A 10,533-nucleotide genomic window follows, 5' to 3' on the forward strand; every position below is an offset into this window, starting at 1 on the left:
AAAAGGCTTCCGTATAGAGAGCGACAACGGATCGTGTTTTTCAAGGACAATAGTGGGTTGGTTTTCTGTTCTTAGTATTACCATAACAACAACATAAAATGACATCGCAAAATTATATGGGTGTCATAAATATATAAAAAAAAGTTTAGCTGTGAAAGCATAAGATGGTGAAATAAACCGAATAGCAAGTCCCTTTTCCGAGAACTCTGATTGCACAGACAACGTCTCTCCGTTTACTTAACGTTTATTCATCAGCAGTAAATGGGTACCCGGTAGGATCCGATGGCAATGTGTAACTCCCAAGAAGTTGAGAATGTGAAAACTGGTGCACGCTGATCCATTGGATGGGTTATTATAATGCAGTGCTTCGAGCATACGTTGGGTACGGAGTTAGACGTTGTACAAGCGGAGTGGTAGGAGAAGTAGTTGTAGTAGCAGTAGCAGTAGCATTAGTAGTTGTAGTTGTAGAAACAGTTGTAGAAGAAGTAATGGTAGTAGTTGTTGTTGTAGTAGCAGTTGTAGTAGTAGCAGTTGTAGTAGTAGTAGTTGTAGTAGTAGTAGTAGTTGTAGTAGCAGTTGTAGTAGTAGTAGTAGCAGTAATAGTAGTAGTTGTTGTTGTAGTAGCAGTTGTAGTAGTAGTAGTAGTTGTAGTAGTTGCAGTAGTAGTAGTTGTTGTAGTAGTAGTAGTAGTAGTAGTAGCAGTAATAGTAGTTGTAGCAGTGGTAGTAGTTGTTGTAGTAGCAGTTGTAGTAGTAGTAGTAGTAGTTGTAGTAGCAGTAGAAATAGTAGTAGTTGTAGTTGTAGTAGTAGTAGCAGCAGCAGCTGCAGCAGTAGTAGTAGAAGCAGTAGCAGTAGTTGTAGTAGTAGTAGTAGTAGTAGTAGTTGTAGTTGAAGTAGTAGTAGTTGTTGTTGTAGTAGTAGTAGTAGCGGCAGTAATATTAGTTGTAGCAGTGGTAGTAGTTGTTGTAGTAGCACTTGTAGTAGTAGTAGTAGTAGTAGTAGTTGTAGTAGCAGTAGAAATAGTAGTAGTAGTTGTAGTAGTAGTAGCAGCAGCAGCAGCAGTAGTAGTAGTAGTAGTAGTAGTAGTAGCAGTAGTTGTAGCAGTAGTTTAGTAGTAGTGACTGTGGGTTAACTATGTAATAGACACATCCCTCTATACAGTGTAACCACATAATTTCCCTTGGATCGGTAGACGTTCCGAACAATTATCATTTTAAAGCAAGGTTTTTAGATAACAAGGGGTTCGTATTAAGATTTCACAACAGTTATTATTATAAAGCAATGAACAAAGGAAGACACTTCAGGGTTCTTGTTTTGTATACTCAAGGTATGGTTGCGCTACTTCGAATTTCTGTGGGTATATCATGGGAATACGTACATATACATCCCTTCCCGAGGAGACCGCCTCCGTGGTCTAGTGGTAGAGCGTCCGCCCGGAGAACGTAAGGTCCGGGGTTCGATCACCGTTCGCGTCATACCAAAAGACGTTAAAAGATGGTACTTGTTGTTACCCTGTCTGGCGCTCGGCATTAAGGGGCTAAAACAAGGACTGGTCGGCTCAGAGGCAGTATACTGTGTCTGAGTGGGGTATTCATGTTAAACTGCGACATGGTATCTCAGTGAGCTAGCACTATAAATCGGCATCAGTCCGGACTAGTAAGGCAGCCACACAAACACACACGCATGCACGTCGCTATATAAGTGCAATAGTCTTGGACGCGACGTTAAACCCAATTTCACCTCACCTTCCCGAGGATACGGTCAGCAATTACCAGTACGCTTGTCTTCATAACGATCAGGGGCGGTCGGGTAGCCTAGTAGTTAAATCGTTCGCTCGTCGCGCCGAAGACCCGACTTCGATTCCCCACATGGGTACAATGTGTGAAGCCCATTTCTGGTGTCCCCCGCCGTGATATTGCTGGAATATTGCTAAAAGCGGCGTAAACCATACTCACTCACTCATAACGATGATTTATAACAGAAGACTATTCCAAATGTATTATTTGTTGTACGGATTGATTTCCTACGGTAAGGTTAAGGAACCGAATGCTTTTTATATCAATTGAAAAAGCTTACTTGAATATTTTATCTCAGAAGAAGGATGAAGACAAGGCCTGAGCGGCTTGGAGTCAGGATATTGTGTCTTACTGTCAAACTGGCATTAGTCAGACACACACACGCACGCACGCACGCACGCACGCACGCACACTATGAGGCCAAACGATACATATGGATCTAGAAAATAAAATGAATTTTATATTCACCTCACCTACGTTTGTTGCTAAATGAAGTAATCTGATAATGTGATCAAAGAAATAAAACAAAGATTACGACTGATGTTCAAACGAACTAATTTATTTATTTGTTGTGGCCTATTTGTATTGCACACGTCGATTGAGAGTTATCTCCCCTTAAGGAGCACCTGTCCTATTCGCTTTCGAGAGATGCCTTGCGATGAAACGTTCTCATGTCATCTATCGTAAACTTTCAAGTATATTTATACAAACAGGGGCTATCTCAACCAAACACTTCTTATGGAATAGTTGCATAACGCCTCTCTATTGCACTGCACCAAGGAGCACAGACCCTGCCTAGATATTTGTTCGAGATGTTATTGAAACTGTCCAAGCACTGAGAACTGAAGCCTTGAAGATTTAACTATCACATCAAAGGGAGAGGGGTAGACAAATTTAACCAAGGCGCCCTCATAGGAATGCCATCACATTGGTACTTGTAATTTTATTTAAGGGAATGCGCTTTTGAATTTTTGAAAACAATATGGAACATCTGCTGCATACCACATCCGCCCATGATTGTAAGATTTGTTAACGTGCAATAATACTCCCACTCTCGAACGCTGAATGTAATTTCTCTCGGCGATGTTTTCAGTGTGGATAACATAATATGTGTATGATCTCACGGTCGCGACAGATTGACTGACGTTAATATAGGATAACACTCTCGTACAAGTATATATGGCCTCTTGAAGCATGGGTAATATTTTCACTGCTAAAGAAATTATTGCGCGCATTATGGAGCATTGTGGGACAGACACTGCAGCAGTAAATGGTTTACGGGTATGTACCTGTGAGTGATTGGATGCCTCAGAGGTTATCTTTGAATTTGTTTTGAATTGAATCTCGATGAGAAGAGCTTAAATGATGTGAGTCCCTCTTGTTCTGTGCCTCTGTTCCCGTTTCTCGTCCTCTTTCACTTCTTCTGTTTCAATCCATATAATTATTTTCCCCTTTGATGACGAGACCTTAAATGATGAAAGTCCCTCGTTTTCTGTACATCCATGCCCTTTCCCTTCCTGTCACAACCCATATACTATCCCCCCCCCCCCCCCCCCCCCCCCCCCCCCGGACGAGAACTCTCTCTCTCTCTCTCTCTCTCTTTCTCTCTCTCTCTCTCTGGACGAGACTCCACTGTCTTCAGGTCACCGTGCATATAGCTGAAATAATGGCATAAAACAACATGCACTTATTCCGTTCTCCCACTCGAGCTCTCAATTATGTCTCTCGCCTTTTTTATTCCCATCTCTTTAAGACTTACTCTCCTCCCTCCCATCACTTTTTTCCACCATAAAAAACAACATGTTTGACCCAAGCCTTTCTTACTACACAACGAATTCTTTACAGCGAAACCTTGTTAATCTACTTAATCTCGTTAAACCCCGGTCATAATGAAGCATCTGGACTATCCAGAGCGTCCGTATTAAACAGGGTCCCCCACAATACATTCCTTGTGCACCGAGCGACCCGTCACTGTTACAAACGTCACAAGAAATACCCCGCTAATCCCACTAGGTGACTACAGTGACGTTGGAGGTGACTTCAACTCACGCATTGATTGTATCAGAGACATAGAGCACTTCATGACTCGTCGGAATGACCCCCTTAAATACACTTACACTTGTAATGTGACAAAAATATTTTAAATAAAAAATATCAGTGCGATTGCGTTGCAACATCACGATCTGGTTTGGTGGTTTAGGCCGACCCCGCCTATCTGATGTGTTACACCAAGCACACACAGTGAAGAAAAGCGTCTCTCAGTCAGTGTCGACTCGCCGAGGCTACAGGTGTACAGTGTTCGCACAGTGCATGAGGAGGAATGACAAGAGTACGGAAGTCTTTTAGGGCCATTTTTTTTCGATACTATCTTGAAATTTCAAGAAACTAAGTTCAAATTTCAACATACAGAAGTTGATACTATCTTGAAATTTCAACTTATTATCTTGAAATTTCAACTTGATATCTTGAAATTTCAACTTCTGTATATTGAAAATTCAACTTAGCTTCTTGAAATTTCAAGTTAGTTTCTTGAAATTTCAACTTAGTATCTTGAAATTTCAACTTTGTTTCTTGAAATTTCAACTTAGTATCTTGAAATTTCAAGACAGTATCGAAAAAAATAAAAAAACAAATGGCCCTAAAAGGCTTCCGTACAAGAGCCCTTATAGGCCCGCTGGAAATAACAAAATTTAAATTTACGGCGAACTTGAAATTAAGTATGAAAATTAACAGACAATTTGTTCTTTCTTTCTTGTACTTTTTTCAGGCCAGCGAATCGTACAGTAAAATATGACAAGATGACCTTTAAGGTGAGGTGAAATGGGATTATTGCACTTATATATACGACGTGCATGTACGCCTGTGTGTGTGTGTGGCTGCTTGTACTAGTCTTGACTGATGCCGAGTTATAGTGCTAGCTTACTGAGATGCCATGTTGCAGTTTAACATGGCTACCCTACTCAGACACAGTATACTGACCCCGAGCCGACCAGTCCTTTAGCCCCTCAATGCCGAGCGCCAGACAGGGTAACAACAAGTACCATCTTTTAACGTCTTTTTGGTATGACGCGCGCGGGGATCGAACCCCGGACCTTCCGCTCTCCGGGCGGACGCTCTACCACTGGACCACGGAGGCGGTTGTTGACCTTAAGGCCCACTGAAAATGCCCAATTTTAATTCACGGCAAACTTGAAATTTACTAAGAAAATTGTCAGACGTTTCTTTCTTCTTTTTTTTCCTGTACATTTTGGACTTCTCACCTGATTGTGTTACATAGGAGATGTGAAAGATGCAGATTATTCCAACTTCAAGAGAAAACTCTACCTGTCAGAAAGTCCGTTACCCAGGCTAGTTAGATAACATCTGGTTGTTTTTTTAAATTTCTCAATAAAAGCAGCTTGCATTAAAAAATTGCTGATCTTCTAAAAAAGAACACTGGGAAACCTTGATTGCAAATCAGACTTTTTGACACATTTTACCCTTACCTTTTAATACATTCATTTTTTTATGGAGTCCAAAACATAAAGGTGTTGAAATAAACAAATTATTGTAATTTCTATGAATAAACACATATACTAACTTTCCTAATGAGTGCGGTTTCCCTCATGTCTTTGGTCACACCATATGGGAATACGTATGAAGCTGTCCACACATACAGTGTGATGTGGTGTCGCGTGGGCCAAATAGGCCTTGCCCTCTCGCTTATTTTATCTGTTTGTTTGCTGTTTAACGCCGCACTCAGCAATATTTCAGCTGTATGACAGCGGTCTGTAAATAATCGAGGCTGGACCAGACAATCCAGTGATTGATATCAGCATACCAAAACATTTGTCTCACTGGCCTTGTTAAAATGGTGACCTATTTTCAGGACATGTACGTTTCCTCGAGTAAACCATATTCACCTTTGGCAGAAAACACATGGTTACACTTGAACATAATTATAAACACCCTTACAATGCAATATCAGGAAAAACCAACGACGTTTGGGTAATTACAATGTCGTACTGAGCGAGGAAAAGAAGAGATGTCATATACGATGATGAACGGCTGACGTTCTGATCTGAAGCTCGCATAAAATCTCCTTTAGTTGACCTTGACATTTGGTTACGCCCTGAAATCTTTCACAGTGCCTTCCTAAACGTCATTTGTAAAAATGGTTATGATTGGTTCCACCAGTACATCGTACTCGGTATTTTAGCAAAACACAACCATTCAGGAAACGCGTTACGTTCAGTATATGCAGCCTCGATTTCATTTGCCCGCCAGAGTGCAATCTCGACGCGAATGAGTGTTTCCAAGCTTGAGCAACAGCACAACGAAGGTGAGATTTTTCATTCAAAGATGCTTTAAAGGATAAACATACTGTAAAAGTATTACATGAACATGACAAAGACAATTCATAACGATTATTATGTGTGTTTTTTCAACGGGAAAACATCGTAGGCGAATGTCTTGTATTATGGACGTGCCCATTTATCAATAGGGAAAGGGAAGGGCGATACGGTTAAGGAAGATAACTCTAGTTGACTTTTGGTCACTTTCATGTTTGAAACTTCAAGTGATTTCTGTTTTAGTTCTTAATTGAAACTGTAATCACGACTGAAATGGATGTACCCACCATTCATTTAAGTCTCGCCAGATTTGATTTCATGTGTGTCAAATCAAAAGTTATTCATATTTCAGACAGATCTACGACAGTCCTGTTGCAGCAACATTTTCTGACTGAATTGTTCCAGCTCTGCTTACAATTTACATGGTATGTTATCTGTACAGTTGGTATATAGAATATATAAATATATACAAAGCTTAAATAACCACTTTGGAGACATTAAAAATATGATTTTGGAATAAATAAATCAAAAGACATGGTACATATCTTTCAGAAGTTTGGGTTATAAGTATAATTTTTTTCATGAAAATTCGATCAGATTTGTGTCAAATTCAACTCCATCAAAAGTTATTCATATTTCAGACAGATCTACGACAGTCCTGTTGCAGCAACATTTTCTGACTGATCTGTTCCAGCTCTGCTTACAATTTACATGGTATGTTATCTGCACAGTTGGTATATAGAATATATAAATATATACAAAGTTTATATAACCACTTTGGAGACATTAAAAATGTGATTTTGGAATAAATAAATCAAAAGACATGGTACATATCTTTCAGAAGTTTGGGTTATAAGTATAATTTTTTTCATGAAAATTCGATCAGATTTGTGTCAAATTCAACTCCATCAAAAGTTATTCATATTTCAGACAGATCTACGACAGTCCTGTTGCAGCAACATTTTCTGACTGAACTGTTCCAGCTCTGCTTACAATTTACATGGTATGTTATCTGTACAGTTGGTATATAGAATATATAAATATATACAAAGCTTAAATAACCACTTTGGAGACATTAAAAATGTGATTTTGGAATAAATAAATCAAAAGACATGGTACATATATTTCAGAAGTTTGGGTTATAAGTATAATTTTTTTCATGAAAATTCGATCAGATTTGTGTCAAATTCAACTCCATCAAAAGTTATTCATATTTCAGACAGATCTACGACAGTCCTGTTGCAGCAACATTTTCTGACTGAACTGTTCCAGCTCTGCTTACAATTTACATGGTATGTTATCTGTACAGTTGGTATATAGAATATATAAACATATACAAAGCTTAAATAACCACTTTGGAGACATTAAAAATGTGATTTTGGAATAAATAAATCAAAAGACATGGTACATATATTTCAGAAGTTTGGGTTATAAGTATTTTTTTTCATGAAAATTCTATCAGATTTGTGTCAAATTCAACTCCATCAAAAGTTATTCATATTTCAGACAGATCTACGACAGTCCTGTTGCAGCAACATTTTCTGACTGAACTGTTCCAGCTCTGCTTACAATTTACATGGTATGTTATCTGTACAGTTGGTATATAGAATATATAAATATATACAAAGCTTAAATAACCACTTTGGAGACATTAAAAATGTGATTTTGGAATAAATAAATCAAAAGACATGGTACATATATTTCAGAAGTTTGGGTTATAAGTATAATTCTTTTCATGAAAATTCGATCAGATTTGTGTCAAATTCAACTTCATCAAAAGTTATTCATATTTCAGACAGATCTACGACAGTCCTGTTGCAGCAACATTTTCTGACTGAACTGTTCCAGCTCTGCTTACGTGGTATGTTATCTGTGCAGTTGGTATTGAATATATAAATATAAACAAAGCATGAATAGTTTGGTCTATAAGTATGATTTATACATGAGAATAAGATCTGGTATAAATGTCAAACGTTAACGTCAGAGAATGATAAATCTTTACTAGCCGTCAAAACTGATTCCATTGAGCCAAAAGACAAAATAGAAGTGAAAATTGCATCTTGTCTATTGATGTTTTATCCCAAATGCCATATATTTGTACCAAGTTGTTATCACCTGAATCGATATGAGGGGAGGCCCTCTTGTCAACGGTCAATTTTGAGACATAAAAGCAAAGTTTAGCTAATGCGAACAAAGACAACTTGCGTTTTTTGGATATATTTTCTGGCATTAATTCCAAGATTTACAGTATATGAATGGTTCGCTGAAATCAACTACTTATTTGTGACATTTTACAACATTGTTGAGTGTTATTGTTTTGTATTAGACAGGATGCCACCCACACTGAGAAGCAGACAAGGCAAAAGCCAAGACCCAGACTACAGGCCACAAAGACTCTCTCTGAGAGATCCACCACAAGACAGATGGAGTGAAACACAACTGTATGATGTGGACATACTTGAAACAAAAGTAGAACAGGGGGTTATTCGCCACAGGGTACACTACATTGGATGGGCCTCCAAATATGATCAGTGGGTTGAGGAACCGAACATAGTTACTCGATCATCCCTCAGTAGCAACACTCCAAATGATATGTTTAAGTTTCAGGTCCTCACTTGTATGAGGGATCAGTTAATTTGCTCAAGGGGCATAGATTCGTTGGTAGTTGTTAACATCCCCCTTTCATCCCCATCGTTAGCTCAAGAAATTATCAGTCTGGCTAGAAAGGTTAGATCATGGAAGGGCTCTACTCCAGGTGAGGAGTTCAGATTTCTAGATGTACATAGCCCCGACATCCTCTTTGGGGATCACTGGTGGTTCCGCATTTCTAATCAAGCGGGGGATTTCATTTATATCAATCGTGAAACTGTGAAATTCCGTTTATATGAAAGAAAACCAAGAGAGGAATATGACCTGAATATGAGAAAGAAACTTGTCCACAGGGGATATATGTTCAGACTGCAATTTGTAAGGGAAAAAGGCAACACGCAGGATATTCATTTGTTGAGGTGCACTTTGAAACATTAAATTGCACTTGTCCTTTTGAAGGAATATGACCTGAATAGGAGTAAGAAACTTGTCCACAGGGGATATATGTTCAGACTGTAATTTGTAAGGGGAAAAAGCAACATGCAGGATATTCATTTGTTGAGGTGCACTTTGAATCATTAAATTGCACTTGTCCTTTTGAAGGAATATGACCTGAATAGGAGTAAGAAACTTGTCCAAAGGGGATATATGTTCAGACTGTAATTTGTAAGGGGAAAAAGCAACATGCAGGATATTCATTTGTTGAGGTGCACTTTGAATCATTAAATTGCTCTTGTCCTTTTGAAGGAATATGACCTGAATAGGAGTAAGAAACTTGTCCACAGGGGATATATGTTCAGACTGTAATTTGTAAGGGGAAAAAGCAACATGCAGGATATTCATTTGTTGAGGTGCACTTTGAATCATTAAATTGCACTTGTCCTTTTGAAGGTTTGTATGTATGATAGTTTCATACAGATTCCCAGTATGAGAGTTTTTGTTCTTGTATCAGTGGTATTTTGTCTTTGTTTGGTCAAAGAACTAGATTTTTTACAGTTTTTAATGGCTGACAATGATGTGAAAATTGATGTCAAAGTGACAAAATCTTTTTTATTGAAAGAATTTAAAAGAATCACTCGACATGTTAATACATTTTCAACTGACGTGTGCACATTGATTTTGGAGTCAATCTGTGACAAGCATCACATTGAATTCCATTTTGTTGTTATTGAGAAGGTGTTACCTACATTGAAGTCATATCTCAAGAAGCTTATTTCTAATCATGATAAAACTAAAAAAAAGGGAGGTAAACAATATCAACGTCTACTGGAAGTTTGGGACAGTGAACATTATTATGTTAAGATTTTTGTAACTGAAATCTGTCTTCCAGACATGCACACAAAGTTAAAAAATGAGAAAAGCATAAGAAAATCTTTGATGTGCAGATATAAATCTGCAATCAAAAAGGCAAAACATTTCCAGTCGCAGAAAATGGTTTTGAAGAAAAGAATCAATCAATTGAACGCAATTCTCTTGGAAAGACAAACAAATAAGTCAGTCCGGCCGTTTAGAGTGCTGTCCTCCAATGATTGTCTGTCAAGGTCACAGCTGTATAAAAGAAACAAAATGTTGTTAACTGAGTGTAAACAATCGTTAGAATTCATGGGTAGATATGAGATGGAGGCATTGTCTGTTCAAGTTAAAAAGTCGGATGGCATTCAGATGTCTTTGTCTTTAAAAGATAGTACTCCAAAGGAAGATGGTCCCATTGTTGATTTGGATGGGTTAATATTTGTAAAGGATTCTGAGAATATTTCTAACAAGGCCTATCATGAGTTGTCTATGATTGTACCCACTTTACCAAGATCACACACAGT

General features: G+C 38.2%; 1 long non-coding RNA gene across 1 annotated transcript; it reads left to right on the plus strand.

Moving 5' to 3' along the window:
- Positions 1-6,178: 6,178 nt before the first annotated feature.
- On the plus strand, positions 6,179-8,463 carry LOC125374788. The gene is made up of 7 exons (XR_007218762.1): positions 6,179-6,552; positions 6,769-6,841; positions 7,058-7,130; positions 7,347-7,419; positions 7,634-7,706; positions 7,923-7,988; positions 8,454-8,463. It is a non-coding gene; the product is annotated as an uncharacterized LOC125374788 (long non-coding RNA).
- Positions 8,464-10,533: the final 2,070 nt, after the last annotated feature.

Source organism: Haliotis rufescens, unplaced genomic scaffold (assembly GCF_023055435.1).
Source record: "Haliotis rufescens isolate VD_foot unplaced genomic scaffold, xgHalRufe1.0.p SCAF_6, whole genome shotgun sequence".
NCBI classification, from domain to species: domain Eukaryota; kingdom Metazoa; phylum Mollusca; class Gastropoda; order Lepetellida; family Haliotidae; genus Haliotis; species Haliotis rufescens.